This window comes from Podarcis erhardii (assembly GCF_964252035.2).
Source record: "Podarcis erhardii genome assembly, chromosome: 13".
In the NCBI taxonomy this organism is placed as follows: domain Eukaryota; kingdom Metazoa; phylum Chordata; class Lepidosauria; order Squamata; family Lacertidae; genus Podarcis; species Podarcis erhardii.
In genome coordinates this window covers 35,823,644-35,844,400 of record NC_138502.1, presented here as the reverse complement: position 1 = coordinate 35,844,400, position 20,757 = coordinate 35,823,644, and the positions used below count along the sequence as shown (strand labels likewise).

General features: G+C 44.9%; 1 long non-coding RNA gene across 1 annotated transcript; it reads right to left on the bottom strand.

Moving 5' to 3' along the window:
* Window positions 1-3,536: 3,536 nt before the first annotated feature.
* On the bottom strand, window positions 3,537-18,191 carry LOC309328322. The gene is made up of 3 exons (XR_014150773.1): window positions 17,988-18,191; window positions 8,350-8,591; window positions 3,537-4,134 (listed from the first exon to the last, which is right to left on the bottom strand). It is a non-coding gene; the product is annotated as an uncharacterized lncRNA (long non-coding RNA).
* Between the last annotated feature and the right edge of the window lie 2,566 nt (window positions 18,192-20,757).

The following is a 20,757-nucleotide window of genomic DNA, read 5'->3' as shown; positions in this document are numbered from 1 at the left end:
CAAGCCCAAGAGGCTTAGTGGTTTAGACCACAGCGCCACCCGCAGCTCCTTTGCATGATTGTTAGCATTTCTAATTAAACGGGGGGGGGGGGCTCAAACTGCTGGGCTCGATCTCATCAGCCGGAGCTGGCATGGCCAATGAAGTGGATAATGAGTGCGGCAGTCCAGCAACAATGGGAGGGTAACTGGCTCCTCGATCCTACATTAAATACTAAATGTTGAATTTCAGCTGGCTGAATATATTCCTTTAAAGTTCAGTGTGTCTTGCAATAAGCCAAATCTTCATAGTCAGAGGTTGCTAGCATCAGTGAGATGTGCAGCTTACACCCAGGAAACTGCATAGGACTGCAGCCCTGCAGATAATAATCACAGTGGGTGTTGGGCTATGTACGGGAGGCCGCCAATATGGTGCCCTCCTGGTACTGCTGGACTACAGTTCCCATCAGCCCTGATCACTGGCACTGAAGGCAGCTGGAGTTCAACATCTAGATGGCACTAATCTTCCAGATGTGGGTAATCAACACAGCTACCTGGATTTTCGGATTTGGGGTGCCTGCCTAGCACTGGAAATTCAAAAACGCACCACTATGCCACCAACTGTGACATGGCACATTTCCCCCACCAAAGGTTTTAATTAATAAAAATGTCATTTTCCAAAATAATATAACTTTTAATGACAATAACTGGGTACAAGTCTGTAGTTATACACATCTCCACACAAAAAAAGACTTTAATTTGTGGTATCATTTCAAGCATATTCTTAATACATTAATGGTTAATATAGCCTCTCCACAGACTAATTTAAGTTTTCCTAGAGCACAGGGGCCTCTAACTTCTATGTCACCCAGTGATGCTAAACGTGCTGACAATTTCGATTGTTTTGTGTTTCTCATTTTTTCCGATCTTTAAATTCAAGTCCTCCCCACTTCCACATCACTTTGCATTATTTTTTTAAAAATTAAATCCTCCTGGTGTGAATTTCTCCTAATATCCACATTTTTGTTCTGCCTAACATAACACATTTCTGCAAAACAGTTTACTTAAAAAATGCATTTTTGTATGTCATTTTCACATGAACACAAACACACACTTCATTTTTGTATGCATTTATTGAATAGCAAACTCTGAATTTTGAAGGCGAACTATATTTTGGTTCACGTTTTTGTTTCAGCAAGTATGAATTTGTGGCTTTTTCCTTTAAATGAGAACTGAACCCAATTCCTCCCACATCCCCATTGGCAGCAGAGGATGACTGTGACTAAAAAAAACAAGAAGCAGCAAGGGAGCCTAAGTTAGAACAGTCACAATGTGCTTGGAGCAGGGCTGCTATTTAGAGAAGTGGAAATGGAGGCTGCTAGGAAGAGTTCATAAGGGCTTGTCAGCATGGAACGGAAAGGTAAACAGGCCTCAGAGATGCATAGGGACGTGGGGGGACTTTAATGCTTTGAGCCAAAATGCAGAGACCATTGAAACCCAGTGGCAGTTTTTATCCCACAGTTGGGACCACAGTCCCATTAGAATGGAAACTACCCCCAAAGCATAGGATCATGCCAAAGGGACTGGCAAATCCTGCAAATTATTCTGCTTTTTGAGAGTGATCGCCCTGCCAGCATTTGCAGAATGATGTCCGCTAAGAGTACGACTGGCACCAACGCTACAATCATTTCGGAGCCAGGTCAGATCTTATTTAATTAACCAGGCATTTTCATATTAAAGCTGTTCTTCAGTCTGCTGCACTTGTTTTTCATAGAGCGGGGTGGGGACCGTTTGACACCCCCCCCCCCGAGGTTGCTAGGCAACAACTCCCATCATTCCTTAAGACTGGCGATGGTTGGTTGGGGCTGAGGCAAGTTGGAAGTCCCAACAACACCTGGAGGGCCACAGGTGCCCCACTGCTGGTGTAGATGGGAGGATGGCTAAAATCTGTTCGAAAAATAGAATTATACTCCTCAGCCCCGATGCCCTGGGATTCAGCTCCACGCTGGCTCTATAAACATGGAGGCTGCATTTAACCATCATGGCCAAGAGCCGCCAGTAGCCTTTTCCTTAATGAATTTGCCCAACCACCTTTAAAGCCACATAGGCCAGTGGCCATCGCCGCTTCTTGAATTCCACCAATCGGGGATGAGGAAGCTGTGGCCTCCGAGGTGTTGGCTGGACTTCAACTCCCATCAGCCCCAGCAAGCAGGGCCAATGGCAATGGATTGTGGGAGATGTGCAGACCGGCATAAGTTACCCCGACCCCAAATGATGCATTTTGCGAAGAAGTCTTTCTGTGTGGTGAAGTAGTCCTGAATCCGTGGTCAAGCCATGCTGCTGGGTGACCTGAGCCCTAAGAATAACGAGAGAAAAGCGTATCCCCAACCCACTTAATCCAGAGTTGGCATAATAAAACCTCTTTCTTTCCCTGCACACACACACAATCCTTTACATCTGTTCTCCTCAGTGATTTATTTCTGGGGAGACACAAGGGTACGCATACCACTAAAATGTTTGTGAATCTTTGTACTTTTGTCCATTTGCTGTATTTATTTTTTACGATTTGAACTATAAAATGGTGATTTTCTTGAGTTAAAATGAGAGTACCCCTAAGCACTGGTTCTCCTCAAGAAGCTGACTTGGATGTCATGAAAGGGCAGAAAATTGTTCTGTTTATTTAATTTTATTGTTGATTTTTTTTTTTTTTTTTTTTACTGCCAGAGAGGCGTGCGTGACGTCTTCTGCCTCAGCCGCCAAAATGACTTGGCTGGCCTTGAGTACTAGGCACCTTGACTTTGTAGGTGGCGCCGTTCGGTTTTTCCGCCTCAGGCGGCGAAATGTCTCGGACGACTCTTCTACCTTGCCGTCTTGCAGTCCCCTTTTCCCTATCCCACACTCCTGGTTTTATGCCTGGCTGCATTTCCCCTCCAGCTTCCCCCATAGAGAGCACGCGCTTCTCCCACCCTGCCGCACACTTGCAGCCACTAACAAAACAGGCTGTCACAAACACCTTCTCCAGTCACCCCATTCCTAGTTACTCACTGCCCTCTCTCTAACCCCAGTCGCATCCACACTGTTATACCTCTTTTAACGATCATGGCTGCCCCCCAAAGGATTCTGGGAACAGTCATCTGTTAAGGCTGCTGAGAGCTGCTAGGCCACACTATTCCCCTCAAAGAGCTACTATTACTAGCATTCCCCAGGAAGAGGGATTGATGGCTATGCCACTCTAGAAATGGTAGCTCTTTGAGAGAAAAAGTAGTCTTCTTATAGCTCTCAGCATGCTTAACAATCTATAGTTCCCAGGATTCCTTGGGGGAAGCCATAATGGCTAAAAGTGGCACCATAGCGCTTTAAATGGCGAGATCCAGATGTGGTCTGTGATTGTGTTTCATATCCTGTTACAGTCCCCAGCACAGCTCCAGTTCTCCCTCCCAAAATCAGTCTGCAAAAAAATGACAATCCTTCCGATCATGTCGAGAACAATTTTTAATTTGGCCAGCCAATAATAATTATTATTTATTTATAGCCCGCCCATCTGGCTGAGTTTCCCCATTATTATTATCATCATCATCATCATCATCATCATCATCATCACCATCATCATCATCATCATTTTGTGCCCAGAGTGGGGAGGGGGTCACATTTGGAAATCGCATTACCTGTCATGGGCACCAAAAAATTTCACAGAAGAAAAAGTGCCAATGCAAATATAAAATAGGCAAGGCTCCTATACCCCTTTCCCCCACAAAAATCCAGAAGGCAAAACCAAAAACCAAAATAGGCAACTGTCCAAGAGAAGGGCAGGAGGCCTTGATGGGCTCTAAAGATGTCTGAGGATGACACGTTGGGAACGCCATCAGCAGAGCCAGTGGTTATGAGTGAAGGCAGGGAGAAGATGAGGCCGCCTGGCTTTCAGAGCTGGTTGAAGGGAAGATGGTGCTGGAAGATGCTGGCTTAGAGCTGTCATCAGAGTTGGGGAGGGAAGACTCCAAAGAGGACTGTGTCTGTGCACCACCCTCCCTTCCATCCTCTGTACCAGTGGGGGACACATTTGGCACTGGTACAAGGGTTGGGAGAGAGGGGGGCGAGAGTTCTGCACACTCCCTTCCTTGTGCAGTGGGCGGGAAGAGATGTCCGTCCGAGTGTAATGATCTGTAGGGGGTTTATAAAAAGAGAAGAGTTGAGTACGGTTAGCAAAGTCTGGGCTGCAAGAGAGTAGCTGCAAGGGCAAAACAGAAGAGGCAGAAAATGGAAAGCACTCTTCAAATGCCAACAATCCCGTGACCCTCCAAACGTTGTTGGACTGCAACTCCCATGTCCCTAATGGTTGGCCATGCTGGCTGGGGCTGATGGGAGTCCAACAGCATGTGGGGACTTCCATAGCTCTAGTTACTGGTAGGTAGCCGTGTTGGTCTACCATAGTCGAAACAAACAAACAAATTCCTTCCAGTAGCACCTTAGAGACCAACTAAGTTTGTTATTGGTATGAGCTTTTGTATGCATGCATCTGAAGAAGGTATCTGAAGAAGTGTTCATGCACACGAAAGCTCATACCAATAACAAACTTAGTTGGTCTCTAAGGTGCTACTGGAAATATTTTTTTTTGTTTCAAGCATGTGGAGGGTCCATTATTATTATTATTAATATTATTATTATTATTATTTAAAATATATTTAATTATTTTTCCAAGAACCAAGGAAACATCAAAACAACACAAAACAGCAAAAACAGTACACCACATAAAAAAGTAAAAAGAAAAGAAAAAATTAAAAACAAAAACTCCAGTTTTCAGACTCATGTTTACGAAACTAACTTTCTTGACCTCCTCACGCCTCCCTTTTTTGTATTCCTCTTTGTCCAATCAGATACAGCAAATTCTTACCCTTCTTCAAAACTCATTTCTGATTATTGTAATCACTTCTATTATGTCTCCAATCTTTCCTCCTTACAATTAAACACCTTTAACATATTGTTTACTTTGACATAATATAACCTTATTTTTCCACCCTTTTTCTATTTCATTTTTTACATATTTTTTAACACTGTACCACTGATGCCATATTATTTCATATCCAACATCATTTTAACATTCGTACACTTTACAGTGTTTCTGCAGATAGTTGTTATTATTATTATTATTATTATTATTATTATTATTATTACCAGCCCTTCACCCTAAGGTCCAAGGGCAGGTTACAACCAATAAAACACAATCTTAAAAGAGTTCAAAACAATTAACAATCACAGAAAAAAGGTGGGTCCTAAATATTTATCTAAAGCCAGGTTAAAGAGGTGTGTCTTCAGCATTTGCTGAAAAGTTGTGCAGTGGAGAAGTCAGGCACACCTCTTTTGGGAGGTTTGCCACAGAGAAGGCTCTCTCCCAGGCTGCTGCCACCACCCCGAGTTTCTGAGGGTGGTGGGACAACCAAAGAAGACTCCTCTGTCGATCTTAACACCTTAGGGGGGGGGTCTGTATTGGGAGTTGGTCTTTCAGGTATTTGGGGCCAGTCTTGGCTTACAGTATTGGACCTAGGACTAGAGAGGCTCGGATTCAAATCCCCACACAGATGTGAGGGTCACTGGCTGACCAGGGTCAAGCCGCTTCTGGACTTCATCTGAACCACTCATTCAGATGACCACCACACACGTGCTACCTAACCTCGCAGTGTCTTTCTATTAGAAAGACGGCTGGGTTTTCTCCACCGAAGGCCTTCACCAAAGGTCAGCAAAGCGTGATGAACTTGGCACAGATGTAATATTGGAAACACTGAGGGGGAAACCGCAAGGTTTCTGTATGAGGTCGGATCGTTTCGCCACAGAGGCGTTTAAATTTGGCTCTGAGGGCCAACTTTGTTATTCCAAGAGGATTCTGGGCGAAGGAGATGGACCAGGCGGGGAATGAGAGGAGAATACGTGTTTGGGAGGTCTTCAGCCAAAACCCTCCTTGATCCAAAATCTCCTGAAGGGCTCACACCGCAATTCAAATCTTAAAGGGTGTGTGTGTGTGTGTACGAGAGCGCGAGAGAGAGTGTGCAGTTATGCAAAACTGTCTCTATCTCTAGATCTCTGTGTAACCTGGCAATTGGCTGCGAGCACCAGGTGTTTCCTTTAGGGCTACTAAGAGTATATCAGGCGAGGGTTTTGTTTTTTTATTTTTATTTTTTTAAAAACCAGTTTGGAAGATAACTGAAGCACCATCTACCTTCAAGGTGGAGTAACTGAAAGGATGTTTGTGAGTTATAAATTTGGCAAGAAGAAAAGAGAAAGCAGCTCTGCGATTCTGCTTTATTTTTTAATATCGTGCGCTAGGACTGCTGCTGCAGTCGCCACTTTGGGCTGGAAGCTCTGTTTGCCTATATATTGCTTATTATGCTTCTTGCGTGTGGTGCTGCAAGGCGGGTCACAGCTTCTTAAAAGAACATTATTGTTATTATTAGTGCTATTTTTCTAGAGAAAGAGGTGCCAGAACTCACCATGAACACCTCCCTTGTTCTCTTATGATGGCAATGGAGCTCATCTGAGAGGTGCTGGAGCTGAGTTCTGCTGAGTCCTGATTATTATTATTATTAATTAGATTTATATACCACCGTTCATGATAAGACCCCACAGCGGTTCACAGAATAATCAGGGCAGGTTCACACAATAAAATCACAACAAAATAACCAAAGCTAATGAACATTTAAAAATAAACCACACAAATTAGTAAAGGATCATAAAAAGTCAGATTAAGAACAACATGCTTCAATTAAGTTTGTGGGCTTTTTTAACAACTGTTAAATGCCCAGGCAAAAATTAAACAGGTTTTTTAAAAATGCTGGTGCTTAAATGCTAAGGAAGTAGGTTGTTCTCTGCCTATCTGTGCAGCAACAGGCTTTGAAAAATCATGAAGATTTCTTCCCTGCGAGAAACTGGTCCTGCACCCTAGAATGCTCTGCTGCCCAGAGGAACATGAAACTGTATGTGTACTCAACAAGATTCAAAAAGTTATTAAATATATTTAATAGAAATAAACCAGTTCAAATTACAGTAAAAACAAAAGCAGATGAAATTAAGACAATTCATATTGGCCCATAAAACCAAAAAGGAGGCTAAAATAACTTAGCATAAGTTTTGCCCATATTAACAACTTTGCGGTTTTTGTTTTTTAAAAAGATATTAGTGGCTCTCTTGAAGTTTAAGAGCTGTTTCTGGGTGGGATTCAGTCACATGCCGGCAATCTCAGGCTGTGCAATTATAGTTGTTTGGGAGTCTTGTTCAGTAAACCTAATACCCCAAAAGATTGATTTTGCAATAAGCAAAGGGATAGGAAGATGCGCTGGAAAAGGTAGGGTAACACCCTGACCTCGCTGCAAATAAATCAGAATGGCACCCCCCCCCCCAAAAAAAGAACCACACAATCAGGTTGTCTAGAAACAGCCTAAGACAGAAGGAACAGACCAGATTTCTGTAGTTCATGGTACTGTAGGAAAGAGGTTGATGCTGGTACTGTATATGGGATTTTCTTGCGAGGGAGGGGCAGAGTGTCTCTCTTGCAGAAGATAACGGGTCGTTTTCCTCATAGCCATACGCAGAAAAACTCTGTCTTTCTGCCAGATGGGGGAAAGGATTCTAGCCTTGCTGGGACTTTGCCAAAAGGGACCAGGATATAAAAACTCAAAACATCCCATTTTAAAACAGAAAAAGGATGTGGGGGGGGGAGCACCAGGATTTTACAAAGCAGGTCTTCCTGCAACCATAAGAATTTCCTGTAAAGTCACGCTCCAGTCCAAGAAATTCACTGTATTTATTATATTTAAAATGAGTCATCCCCCCTCCCTCCGGTTCTACCATGTAACAGCTTACAGGTTAAAACCCAATTAAAACAAATTAAAATTGATTAATTGTAGGAGTTGAAGGCTGCGGTCAAATACACACTTAATCTAGGAATAAGTTGGTTGAGTTCAACAGGACTCTGAGTAAACATGCATAGGATTGTGCGGTATGTATTTAATGACAGTGCAATCTGTGATTTATCTACTCAGAAGCAAGTTCCATTGAGTTCAGTGGGTCTTACTCCCAGGTTAAGTGGCTCTAGGATTCCAGTGGCTTATTTCCCACATATTCCCCTGATTTCACAGAAAGGGCGAATTGCTTCCTTTTAAAGAGGTTTCCTGCCATCTGCAGTTTTTAATAAGCACCGCTGTAAAACAATTTTAGGAGAAAAAACAGAACAAAAAAATCTGCCTTCTGGTTAATTGGGGGCAAACCTTTGGTCGATAAACATGTTTTGCATTGATACACCAGTGAAATCATCCAACCGCATGTCACAGCCTTGGTTTTAATGCACTTTGCTGTTCAAGAAATACGACAACAAATACTTACGCTTACCTCCCGCAATCACAGGGAAGTTAAGTGCTCTCCCAAAGAGACAGGCTTAAGTCCAGAACTCTGCTGGGAGGCAGGATAGCCCCAACTCGAAATCATCTCTGGCAGGTTAGCCTTGCGAAGATGAAGATGCTGCAAATCCCATTTGGGAACTGATTGGCTCTCACAATTTAGGAAATCCTTTCTGAGCTATTCAGCTTAGAGGTGCAGCACTGAAATAAATTCTTGCACTCCCAACTCTCCGCCTATAATGCAAAGGCAAAGGCTGCATTGGCTAGCATGTAAATTCGAGCTTTGGTTTGAAAAAAACAACAACCACTTTCCGCCTCGCATTAGAAACGGTCGCGTATGTACACAAATAGATCCGAAGGCTTGCCTCTAGTGAGCTTGCGGCAGAGGTGAGATTTGAAATGAGGGCTCCTCAGCTCGGTCTCAGCCGCTATGCTGCACCGCACCGCTGTGGCTATTTACAGACGCATGTAAGAAAATGCTTTGCAAGCATAATAGCTCTATGCACACAGGTCCCAAGTCTTGCATTGCCTACACCAAGGGTAGCCAAAGTCGTTGATGGACTCCAACTCCCATCAGCACCAGCCAGCATGGACAATGGGCATGGAGGGTAGACTCTGAAGCAGAGCTTAATCTCAAGGTTGTGGGTTCGAGCCCCATCTTGGGCAAAAGATTTCTGCATTGCAGGGGGTTGGACTGGATGATGCTGAGGGTCCCTTCCAACTCCACAGTTCTATGGGCACAGTTCTGCCCATCACTTGCTATCTGTCCCTCTTAACTGGAGATTTATCTGTTGTTGTTATTATTACTTTTACCCCATGTTCCTCCAAGGAGGTCAGGGTGCATACATGCTTCTTCCACCACCATCCCTTTTCATAGCTGTCAACTTTTCCCTTTTCTTGCAAGGAATCCTATTCAGAATAAGGGAATTTCCCTTTAAAAAAAGGGAAACGTTGACAGCTATGTCCCTTTTGTTGCATTTAATCCTCACAACAACCCTGTGAGGGAGGTCAGGCTGAGAGACAGGGTCAGGCCCAAGGCTACCTAGCAGGAGTGACGGCCAAGTGGGGGTCTGAACCTGGATCTCCCTGGTCCTAATCCAAACGCTCTGCCCACTATACCACACTGCCAGGGAGTTGAGCTGGGGTCTTCCGCATGCATCACATGTACTCTGCAACTGAGCTAGGAACCCTGTACTCATGGCATGGATCTGCACTGGCATTCATCCTGCACATGGGACCCTCTGGGTCTAGCCCCACAGCCAAAATGGGTCGGGAAGTGGATGCAAGCCGGTGGCAGCAATCGGTTGGAGCTTTTAAGTTTGGGCAGGCCGAGGGGAAAGGAGGTTTATAAAATTTTGCATAGCATGGAGGACGGACAGAACAGGGAGAGCCAAGATGGCGCCTTCGAGATGCTGCAGGGCTCCAGCTTGTGAGGAAGGAGGGGTGCCCAAGAGAGCGTTTACTGAGGTTGCCAAACATGCACACTTCAGTAGAGGGGAAGCAGGCAGAAGGTCTAAACCAGGATTTCCCAAACTTGGGCCCCCAGCTGTTTTGGGACTACAAATCCCATCATCCCTAACCACTGGTCCTGCAAGCTAGGGATGATGGGAGTTGTAGTCCCAAAACAGCTGGCGGCCCAAGTTTGGGAAACCCTAAACAGAATGCAAAATAAGGCCAAGCACTGTGGCACTACAACCGAACTAATCCTAATCTATTCACTACAGTCGCCCAAGTTCGGTATCCTAGAACTGCAGAATTGGAAGGGATCACGGGGCTCATCTGGTCAACCCTCTGCAATGCAGGTTTCTGACATGAGTCCCTCCCAGCCCTACCAGGGATAGAACCCAAGGCCTGCACGCAAGGCAGGTAGATGTGCTTTTGGGACAGTTGGGAGATACCCTGCTTTTGGATTTCTTGCAAATGCACCCTTTCAACTCTCCGATTCAGAGGTTAGCGATAAGATGGAAGACTTTGGCTGTCTGTCTGCCTCTCTCTCTGTCTCTCAATTTCTCTCTCTCTATCTCGCATGCACAACCATTTTTGAAGATGGGGAAGATAGTGATGTGCTAACCTGCCCTTCCTCCATGCTTTGTGGCTCCCCACAGCTTATTTTTAGCAATGCACACAAGGTGTAAGCAAAGTGTGTGTGTGTGTGTGTGTGTGTGTGTGTGTGTGTGTGTGTGTTGCAAACACAGGTTGTGCAGCAGGGCCCTGAGCAATTGTTATTCACCTCCTTCCCCAAACGTCAACCACAGAGCACCATTTGCTTAAACACACATGCTTGGCTTGCCAGGGACAGAACAGACCTGACCTCCAAGGGCCAACAGGAACAGGAAGACAGGGGTGGGTAGGTGAGATGGATGACAACCCTTCCCCACTGCATTTCACAGAATTGTAGAGTTGGAAGGGACCCTGAGATTCATCTAGTCCAAGCCCCTGAAATGCAGAAATATGACGCTGTCCCATACGGGAGTTGAACCTGCAACCATGGCGTTATCAGCTGCATGCTCTAACCAACAGAGCTATCCCCTCTCCCTCTCCCACAAGCCGCACAACCCCAATGATTTTTTTTGGGGGGGGGGGAATATATGGGCATGCCTGCCCCAGTTCTACTGCAAGTTTAACAGCCACTTAGGGGTGAAAAGGGTGGCTCCAATCAAAATGGAAGCTCCCCAACATCAGTTCAAAGTTAAAAAAAAGAAAGTCAGGAGGCCTAGTCACAGGACTTCAGCATCTCCTCTGCGTCAGACCCCAGGAGCTACTTTGCTCTGGCAATTTCAAATCCAGACAGACTGATGCACACAGTGTGGATTTGAACAAGACGCGCCATCATTGTGTTTCAAGCCAGCCCTCCGGTTTGAAGTTATTGCCAGATACATTTGCCTATTTGCTAGAATCTAGGACAGGCACGTGGGTGGCGCTGTGGGTTAAACCACAGAGCCTAGGACTTGCCGATCAGAAGGTCGGCGGTTCGAATCCCAGCGATGGGGTGAGCTCCCGTTCTTCGGTCCCTGCTCCTGCCAACCTAGCAGTTCAAAAGCACATCAAAGTGCAAGTAGATAAATAGGTACCGCTCCGGCCAGAAGGTAAATGGTGTTTCTGCGCGCTGTTGTGATTTGCCAGAAGTGGCTTAGTCATGCTGGCCACGTGACCCGGAAGCTGTATGCCGGCTCCCTCGGCCAATAAAGCGAGATGAGCGCCACAACCCCAGAGTTGGCCACGACTGGACCTAATGGTCAGGGGTCCCTTTACCTTTGGACAGGCATAGGCACACTCGGCCCTCCAGACATTTTTGAGACTACAATTCCCATCATCCCTGACCACTGGTCCTGTTAGCTAGGGATGATGGGAGTTGTAGTCCCAAAACATCTGGAGTGTGCCTATGCCTGATGTAGGATATGCTAAGGATGCAGGTGAGAGAGCAAGGAAGAGACAGGAAAGGTTGGACAGAGATGGAGACACTAGGCAGATACAGATGAGGGATGGGGGAGGGCATTCCCCTTCATATGTTGCTGGACTCCAACTCCCATTAGCCCCAGCCAGCATGATGGGAATTGTAGTCCAAGAACAAGTTCTCCGCTAATGAAAGCGTAATGTTGGTGGTCAACAAAAGAGGTTTAAAGACTGTCTCAAGTCAAATCTTTAAAAAAGTATATAAACACTGACAACTGAGAAACACTGGCTTGCGAGTGCTCCAGTTGGAGAACAGCCTTTACCAAAGGTGTTGTGGGCTTTGTACACACTCAAACTCAGGTCACAAAGGAGAAAAATGCTAAGAGGAAGGCACGCTTGGCAAATCCACACCGTGATCAACTCCCACCCGGAAACTAAAGTCCCCACTGTGGAAGGACGTGTGGATCCAGAATTGGCCTCCACAGTCACTTACGGATTCATTGTTAAAACTGCGTTTATGGAAGACAATCTTACTTGGCTACCAGTGATCGCCAAAGACGAAGAGACACACTCTCTCTCTCTTTCTCTCTCTCTCTTTCTCTCTCACACACACACACCCTAAAGAGAGCACAGTAAGGTGAACAAAGCAAAGTCGTCAGGTGCAGTTCTATGGTTCCTACACTAAGCTGTTCCAGCAAGGGATCACTTGACTTTTGTTGCCCGTGAGTAGACTGGGAATTATTCCTTGGTTGCTTGCAGATAATAACGTCCTTCACATGCCGTTGAAAGAAGAAAACACCACCACCACTAGAATTTTATCCTTGCCACAGCATTTGCACCAGCCCCAGTCTTGCAGCAGTTACTCATGTTGGTCTCTTTCCCACCCCTGCTCCCAGTCAACGGAGACATGCAACGCAGCACTGGGAGGTTGTATGACGTGGAGCGGCCTGCACTCAAAAGGAAGGGAAAGGATAAAATGGTACAAGGCAGAGATTAGTCGGAGATACAGGGCCAAAAGAGATGGAGCCAGGATGAGCTCTAACAGGCGACGGGAAACAATGGGCCTTCCAGGTATTACTGAACTACAACTCCCACAATTCCTGGCCTTGCCTGCTGGGGTTGATGGGAGCTTCAAAACGAAAAACCAAACCTTTTCTTATTTCAATCAAAGCAGCGATACTGGAGAAGGGGGTATTAACCTCTTCCCACCCCACCCCACCCACAATTTTCCTGAAATGAATTACACTCCTAAACCTGGTATTAGCCTTGCTAGGGATAATTAATACTGAACAAACACACAAATAGTTTAATTATACAGGAACCTGTATCATTCTTACATCATTTCCCTCTGTGAGGATAATAGATAATGGAGGGGAGTGATTTAGAGCAGGAAAATAGAATTGGGGGGGGGGGACAGATGCTTTTCAAAAAGTAAAACAAAGTGGGGGAAAGAGAGATTCAGGATTTTTTAAAAATTTAAATAAGTTTTTAAAATTTAAATCGGATTTTTAAAATAAAATGCTTTCTAAGATAGTTATCTATTTAAGTTACATTATAGTCCAAATGCTATTCATCAGGAAATAAGGATTTGTTTTAAGTTTTTCATATGTGCTAAAACTCAGTCTAAGTTTTGTTGTTGTTTTTTAAAAAAGTTTAACCACATCAGTTAACAAACATGGATACATATGCTATAATGTTATTGTTTTAGTTAAATAAATTGTTTAAATTGTTATTAAGGAAATGATTATTCTTCTCCTTCCAATAAAGTACAGCATAAAAGTTGTCCAAATATAAACAGTTAACTTATTAAACCTCACAATAATTTCATAATTATCTATGTTTTTCTAATAGTATAACCAAATCAGTAATTTTTGATATAACAGTAAAAACTACTGTGAAAATTTATTATTCCAAAAATGAAACCTTCATCTGGTTGGAAATATTAAGATTATACCAGCAAGAATGAATCTTTCGGTAAAAAAAAAATGATTTAATTACTGACTTACTGACTAGTGATTTAAATCGATTTGATTAAAGTCAAATCCACCCAGTTCCCATCCCAGTCTTAAATTATACCCACCTATTTTGGGGGAGAGAAATGGAACTGATTATTTGGGGATGGAAAGGGGAAAGAGCACAAGAGTTTTGAAGCTAGAAGAAGAAGAGTTTGGATTTGATATCCTGCTTTATCACTACCCGAAGGAGTCTCAAAGCGGCTAACATTCTCCTTTCCCTTCCTCCCCCACAACAAACACTCTGTGAGGTGAGTGGGGCTGAGAGATTTCGGACTTGGCTCCCAGTATGTTTCCGAGCACAATTCAAAGTGTTGGTGCTGACCTTTAAAGCCCTAAACGGCCTCGGTCCAGTATACCTGAAGGAGCGTCTCCACCCCCATCATTCTGCCCGGACGCTGAGGTCCAGCGCCGAGGGCCTTCTGGCGGTTCCCTCATTGCGAGAAGCAAAGCTACAGGGAACCAGGCAGAGAGCCTTCTCGGTAGTGGCACCCGCCCTGTGGAACGCCCTTCCAGCAGATGTCAAAGCGATAAACAACTACCTGACATTCAGAAGACATCTTAAGGCAGCCCTGTTCAGGGAAGTTTTTAACGTGTGATTTTACTGTATTTTTGGTTTTTATGGAAGCCGCCCAGAGTGGCTGGGGAGGCCCAGCCAGATGGGCGGGGTATAAATAATAAATTATTATTATTATTATTCAGAGAAGTGTGACTGGCCCAAGGTCACCCAGCAGCTGCATGTGGAGGAGCGGGGAAGCGAACCCGGTTCACCAGATTACAAGTCCACCACTCTTAACCACTACACCACACTGGCTAGATGGCAACTTAAGGACTGATGCTGCACCAGGACCAAGGCAGCCTGCCTGCCTGCTGCTATTCTCTGCTCCCTCACCTATGTACCACAAAAACCCTACAGGCATTCAGCACTCTCCCTTTGCAAGGAAACCGACTTTGATCTTCCTAGCTCTTGAGGAAGCGGAGTACTCAGCACGACGATTGCTGGATGTTAAGTGATGATTTTCTCTCTCTCTCTCTCTCTTTTTTTAATGTGGCTCGGCAATTTACCATGTTGAAGAAACAGGTTTCTAAATGAATCGTCTCTGTTGCTATAGAGCAAGCTGCGTGAGAAATACCTGGCAGAACTATCCCAACCAGAATTTGGCAAACCTGTGTGCATTTCTCCAGCAATTAGAGAACACACTGTTTTTTGGGATCCATCTACTTGCTTAGTGGTCCATCAAGATATGTCTCCGAGACTCATGCTTTTTAAAGCTTCCAAACTCTGCAGAGTCTAGTAAATTCTTAGATCTCCTGCATCAGGAAGGAAACGGGGGGTGGGGTGTCCTTTTAGGTAAATTTATGTGAACATTATTTTTCAGCTGCCGGTATCTATACTGCTGTTTTATTTTGTTAACTGCCCTGCGTATTCAATTGATTATTTTTTTTTTGTACTGCTGACAATGAAATGATCTAGCTTTCTTTTGAATTGTGTTTTCATGCTATGTCAGCTACCTTGTAAGCCCAGAAGATGGACTGAAAATAAGTCCACCGAGCCATCAAATATTACATCTATATCCCAGACTTCCTTCAACAAGCTCAGGGAGCGGGGTATACATGGCTCTCCCCACCAATTCCATCCTCACAACAACCCTGTGAGGTGAACTAGGTTGAAAGTTTGCGATAGGATCAAAATCGCACAACAGACATCACAGCAGAGTAGGTCTGGTGCCTTCAACGGTAATTTAGCAACTGACACTTTTCACAGGGTAAAGAGAAGAGTATTGGCGGAAATGATACCTGATGGGTTTTGGTACATCAGGCTGCCGCCGGAGACACAGGATCAAGGCCAGAGGCGAAAGGTGGCAACGTTAGCCATCATCTACGGCTCAGGTCCTAGACAGGGGGCAATCATCACTGCAGCTCCCAATCTTTACATCGCAGTTCAAGGGAGTCGCAAGGAAAGGCAGCACAATTTGAATGCAGAGCAGGGTTTCCCAAACTTGGGTCTCCAGCTGTTTTTGGACTACAACTCCCATCATCCCTAGCTTGCAGGACCAGTGGTTAGGGATGATAGGAATTGTAGTCCCAAAACTGCTGGAGGACCACCACCACCCCAATACTGAGGAGCTGCTCATTACACCGACACCATAAATGGAAATGTACACCTCAAGCACACGTCTTCCCCCACAGAATCCAGGGACCACGGAGCTACATTTCCCAGAAACCCCAGCAAACAACAATTCCCAGAATTATTTGGGGTGGGTAGGTGGGAAGCTAAATGGGCAACAGATGTGCTCTAAATGTCTGGTGTGCAAGGAGAAGGATCTAGTCCAGGGTTTCCCAAACTGGGGTCTCCAGTTGCTTTTTGAACTACAACTCCCATTATCCCTGGCTAGTAGGACTAGTCATTGGGGATGCTAGCAAAAAAAATAAAAATAAACGTATTGAGTACAGTGGTACCTCGGGTTACATATGCTTCAGGTTACATACACTTCAGGTTACAGACTCCACTAACCCAGAAATAGTACCTTGGGTTAAGAACTTTGCTTCAGGATGAGAACAGAAATTGTGCTCCAGCGTCGCAGCAGCAGGAGGCCCCATTAGCTAAAGTGGTGCTTCAGGTTAAGAACAGTTTCAGGTTAAGAACGGACCTACGGAACGAATTAAGTACTTAACCAGAGGTACCACTGTACATTTGTGCAAATAATATATTGTGCTTGCATGGGAGGCAGACAAGAGAGTCCTGCTTCTTGTGCATGAGAAGCTCCCATTCCAGGGCTTATTTGCAGATGTGCAAGCAGCAAGGCATGCAGAGAGCTGCTCTGTGCTTCAGCATTTGCCAGAGCAACGGGAAACTGCAGGGACACAGCTGGAGCCAGAGGGGAAGCCCACTCGTTGGCAAAGCTCCTTCACCCATTAGTAATGGCAAAATCAAGCTTGATGCCCACAGAGCTCAAATGGCAGAGAGCAAAAGCACTAGTGCAGTTCTATTCTGAAGCTGTAAGTTCAGTGAGAAAGACTCTTGCCTGAATTCCTGGAGAACTGCTTGCCAGTGAATGTATTGGTCATATACTGAGTTAGGTGGACCAATCATGGTCTGAATGAGTACAGTGGTACTTCAGGTTACATATGCTTCAAGTTACTTACGCTTCAGGTTACAGACTCCGCTAACCCAGAAATAGTGCTTCAGGTTAAGAACTTTGCTTCAGGATGAGAACAGAAATCGGGCTCCAGAGGCGCGGCGGCAGCAGGAGGCCCCATTAGCTAAAGTGGTGCTTCAGGTTAAGAACAGTTTCAGGTTAAGTACGGACCTCCGGAACGAATTAAGTACTTAACCTGAGGTACCACTGTATAAGGCAATTTCTTATGCCCCTGTATAGTAGGACAGGGCTGGACAGCCACATTCCAAAGTCCAAAACTGGAGTGGATTATGCCTGACCATTTGAAAATGAAAATAAAAATGTGACTTCCAGCTTTCACCCAGCAACCTGGCTTTGGGGAGCCTTTGGCAGAATTCGAAATTCCATGTTCGGTATCAGTCGTCGGGGATGTTAGGAACTGCAGTCCAAAACAACAACAACAACTGGAGACCCAAGTTTGGGAAACCCTGATTTAAAGGCCGTGCAAACTTTCCCTGGCAGCGAGCCCCACTGGGGTAATAAGGTGCTGCTGCAAAGCTGCGACCCTAGAGCCCCTTTTTCTTTTTAAAAGTTTTTTTATGAACAATTTCAATATAACAAAATATCAAAACAAATTGGAAAATTAATAAACGCTCTAACAAAATATATCAAAACATATCATCTTCATTATTTCTCCTTTTTTTCCACCTCCTCATCAACCCCCCCCCCCCAATTTCCCTCTCTGATTTCTTAACACATATTGTTCTGTGCATATTGTAAAATTGCATAAATCCTTATATTGTCTGCCTGCTATGTTAACCATCGATAAATTTGTGTATGCTTATTCAAAACCTGCCAAGGAGTCCAATTCATTTGGTTGTCTTGACCCTAGAGCACCTTTTCCACTAGGGAAGGAAGTTTCCTCGAGCACAGCAACAGGTTTGACTTCTGAGAAGGCAGAGACCGAGAGAAAACTGAAGGCGCCATGGAGGGGACACCCCCCACCCCACCCCACGTCCTGGGCAAGAGGGGAAAGCAGCCAGTCCAAGCCCCCCACCCCACCCGCAAAGCCCCCCAGCCCACTCCTCCCCTCCAGCTCCTCTTACCCTTCCTGCCTCCTCCAGCCTTTGGCGGAGCTGCTCCCGCATGGCAAGCAAGGCTGCGAGGCTCAGCCCTTTAAAGTCCGCTTCCCCGCCCGCCCCCAGCTCCTCTGCCCTCTACCCCACCCCGGGGTGGCGGGATGGGGTGTGGCGGGAAGCCGTGTCCTGCAGGGCTTCCTGTTGGGGGGGAAGTGAGCTCAGAAACCCACTGATGAAAGGCTCCCGCTTCAGCTGGTAAACAGGAAACAGCAGCTGGGGAGGGGGAGCCAAGGGGGGGGGGTGAAGGGCAGGGCGGGTTAAGCTGTGTCCTCACAAGGGCAGGGGGTGGGGAGGAGGCCCAGGGGTGCCTGTGCCTGTAAACTCCAGGCTCCAGATTTTATTTTATTTTATTTTATTTTATTTTATTTTATTTTATTTTATTTTATTTTATTTTATTTTATTTTATTTTATTTTATTTTATTTTATTTTATTAACATGGTGTTTTAATGCTGTCACTCACCCTTGGGATTTTGGGTAGGCAATGAATAATGATAATAGATATGGAGGCAAGCTATTTATTTGGGGGTAGCGGAGGCCATAGCAAAAATCATACACAAGACAGAATGAAACGACATGGCATGGTTAAAATAATTATTCAATAATTATTAAAAGCCAGGCATTCCAAAGAATGTTAACTTAGGGTCGCCATAGACATTTCTCCTTGAAACGGTGAAAACACTCTGATAAGGTTGGTTTATGGAAAGTGGTTTTGTTGGATGTTATGTTTTAGAGGACGAAGTGACTAATGTTTATATATAGCAGATAAATGAAGAATCAGAAGTTCTTTAATTTCTGTGTTTTATCTTTTCTATTCTCTCTTTTAAGTTCTTTTCTATCTCTTTCTTCGTATCGTCTCTTTTTCTCTTCGTCTTCCTTTTTCTGCCCCCCATTTCAATGTGTTTTAATTCTATTTAATGTTGGACAAAAAAAGATATTCAGTATTAAATTTTGTATCTCTCTTTATAAACTCTAATAAAATGTATTCATAAAAAGGTGAAACACTTTGCTTTTGCAGAGGGGTAGGGACACCTGTCCTCTAACCAAAAGCTAATCTGATACCCAATTGATCTCCCAAATGGGAAATTTAAATCTTTGAACAAGGCTACTCTTACGTCCTTGCAGTTTGGGCAAACCAGAGGGGTAAATTTTCAGGCGCATTGCGTGTGGATTGTGACCATTCTCCCCCTCCCCTCTTTGTGTATGTGACTTTTTAAAATTGAAAAAAAGCTGCCTAAGAGGGAATTAGCATGTACACTAATGTGTTCAAAGTGTGTCTACATAATGCAAGTGACATGTAGATGAACACAAAGATGTGTTAGTTTAAACCAGGCTTCTCCAACTTCCAAGAGCCTGTGATCTGTTGTTGTTTAGTCATGTCCAACTCTTCGTGACCCCATGGACCAGAGCAAGCCAGGCACTCCTATCTTCCACTGCCTCCCGCAGTTTGGTCAAACTCATGCTGGTAACTTCGAGAACACTGTCCAACCATCTTGTCCTCTGTCATCCCCTTCTCCTTGTGCCCTCAATCTTTCCCAACATCAGAGTCTTTTCCAGGAGTCTTCTCTTCTTTTGAGGTGGCCAAAGTATTGGAGTCTCAGCTTCAGGATCTGTCCTTCCTGTGAGCACTCAGGGCTGATTTCCTTCAGAATGGAGAGGTTTGCTCTTCTTGCAGTCCATGGGACTCTCAAGAGTCTCCTCCAGCACCATAATTCAAAAGCATCAATTCTTCAGCGATCAGCCTTCTTTATGGTCCAGCTCTCACTTCCATACATCACTACTGGGAAAACCATAGCTTTAACTATACGGACCTTTGTTGGCAAGGTTATGTCTCTGCTTTTTAAGATGCTGGATTGTGATCTACTCCCACTGTAATAAAAAAAAACTGGCGGTAATCTACCCACTGGATTGACCAAAGTTGTTGAGCTTTTTCTGGGAAATCTAAGTTGTAAGTTGTTGAGGTTTCTGGGGTGGGAGGGAGGGGTCCCGCAATCTGCCAAAGGCATCCGGTGATCTACCAGTAGATTGCGATCTACCTGTTGGCCATCCCTGGTTTAAACAATTTAATTCAACTTAAAACACTCAAGATTGGTTTCAAGCCACCTATAGGCACACAGCAAAGGATGTGTTGTCTTTACCCAGGAGTAGCGGGGGCCATATATCTCAGTGGCAGAGCATGTGATTTGCATGGAGAATGTCCCGGGTTCAAATCCCTGGCCTCTCCAGGGAGGGTTAGCAGTGACCCCTGCCTGAAACCATGGAAAGACGCTGCCTATTGAGAATGCTGATCTGAATGGACCAATGCTATGACTCTGATTGAGGTTTCTTCTTGTGTTCCCATGCTTGCTAACAGCTGATGCGATGGGGCAAGAGCTACAGCCCATTGCTAGAGCGGGTCTCAGAAGATCCCAGGTTCAGTCCTTGCCATCTCCAGCTGGGGCTGAAAGCGTCCCTTCTGAAATCATGGGAGATCCACTGTATGTAATCACAACCACTTCTGGTAGCAAATTGCATCGTTTTTAATCTGTGCGCTGCTGTGTGCTTTGTCTTGGGAACCCTTGGGTGTCTTCTAATGAAGAGTCATATCCCAGAGCACATTAAAACACATAGCTCCCCCCCCCAAGCATCCTGGGAACTGTAGTTTGTTAAGGGTATAGGGAATTGTGGTCCTGTGAAGGGTAATCCACAGCTCCCATGATTCTTTGCAGGAGCTGGGTGCTTTAAACTTAGGACATGGGTG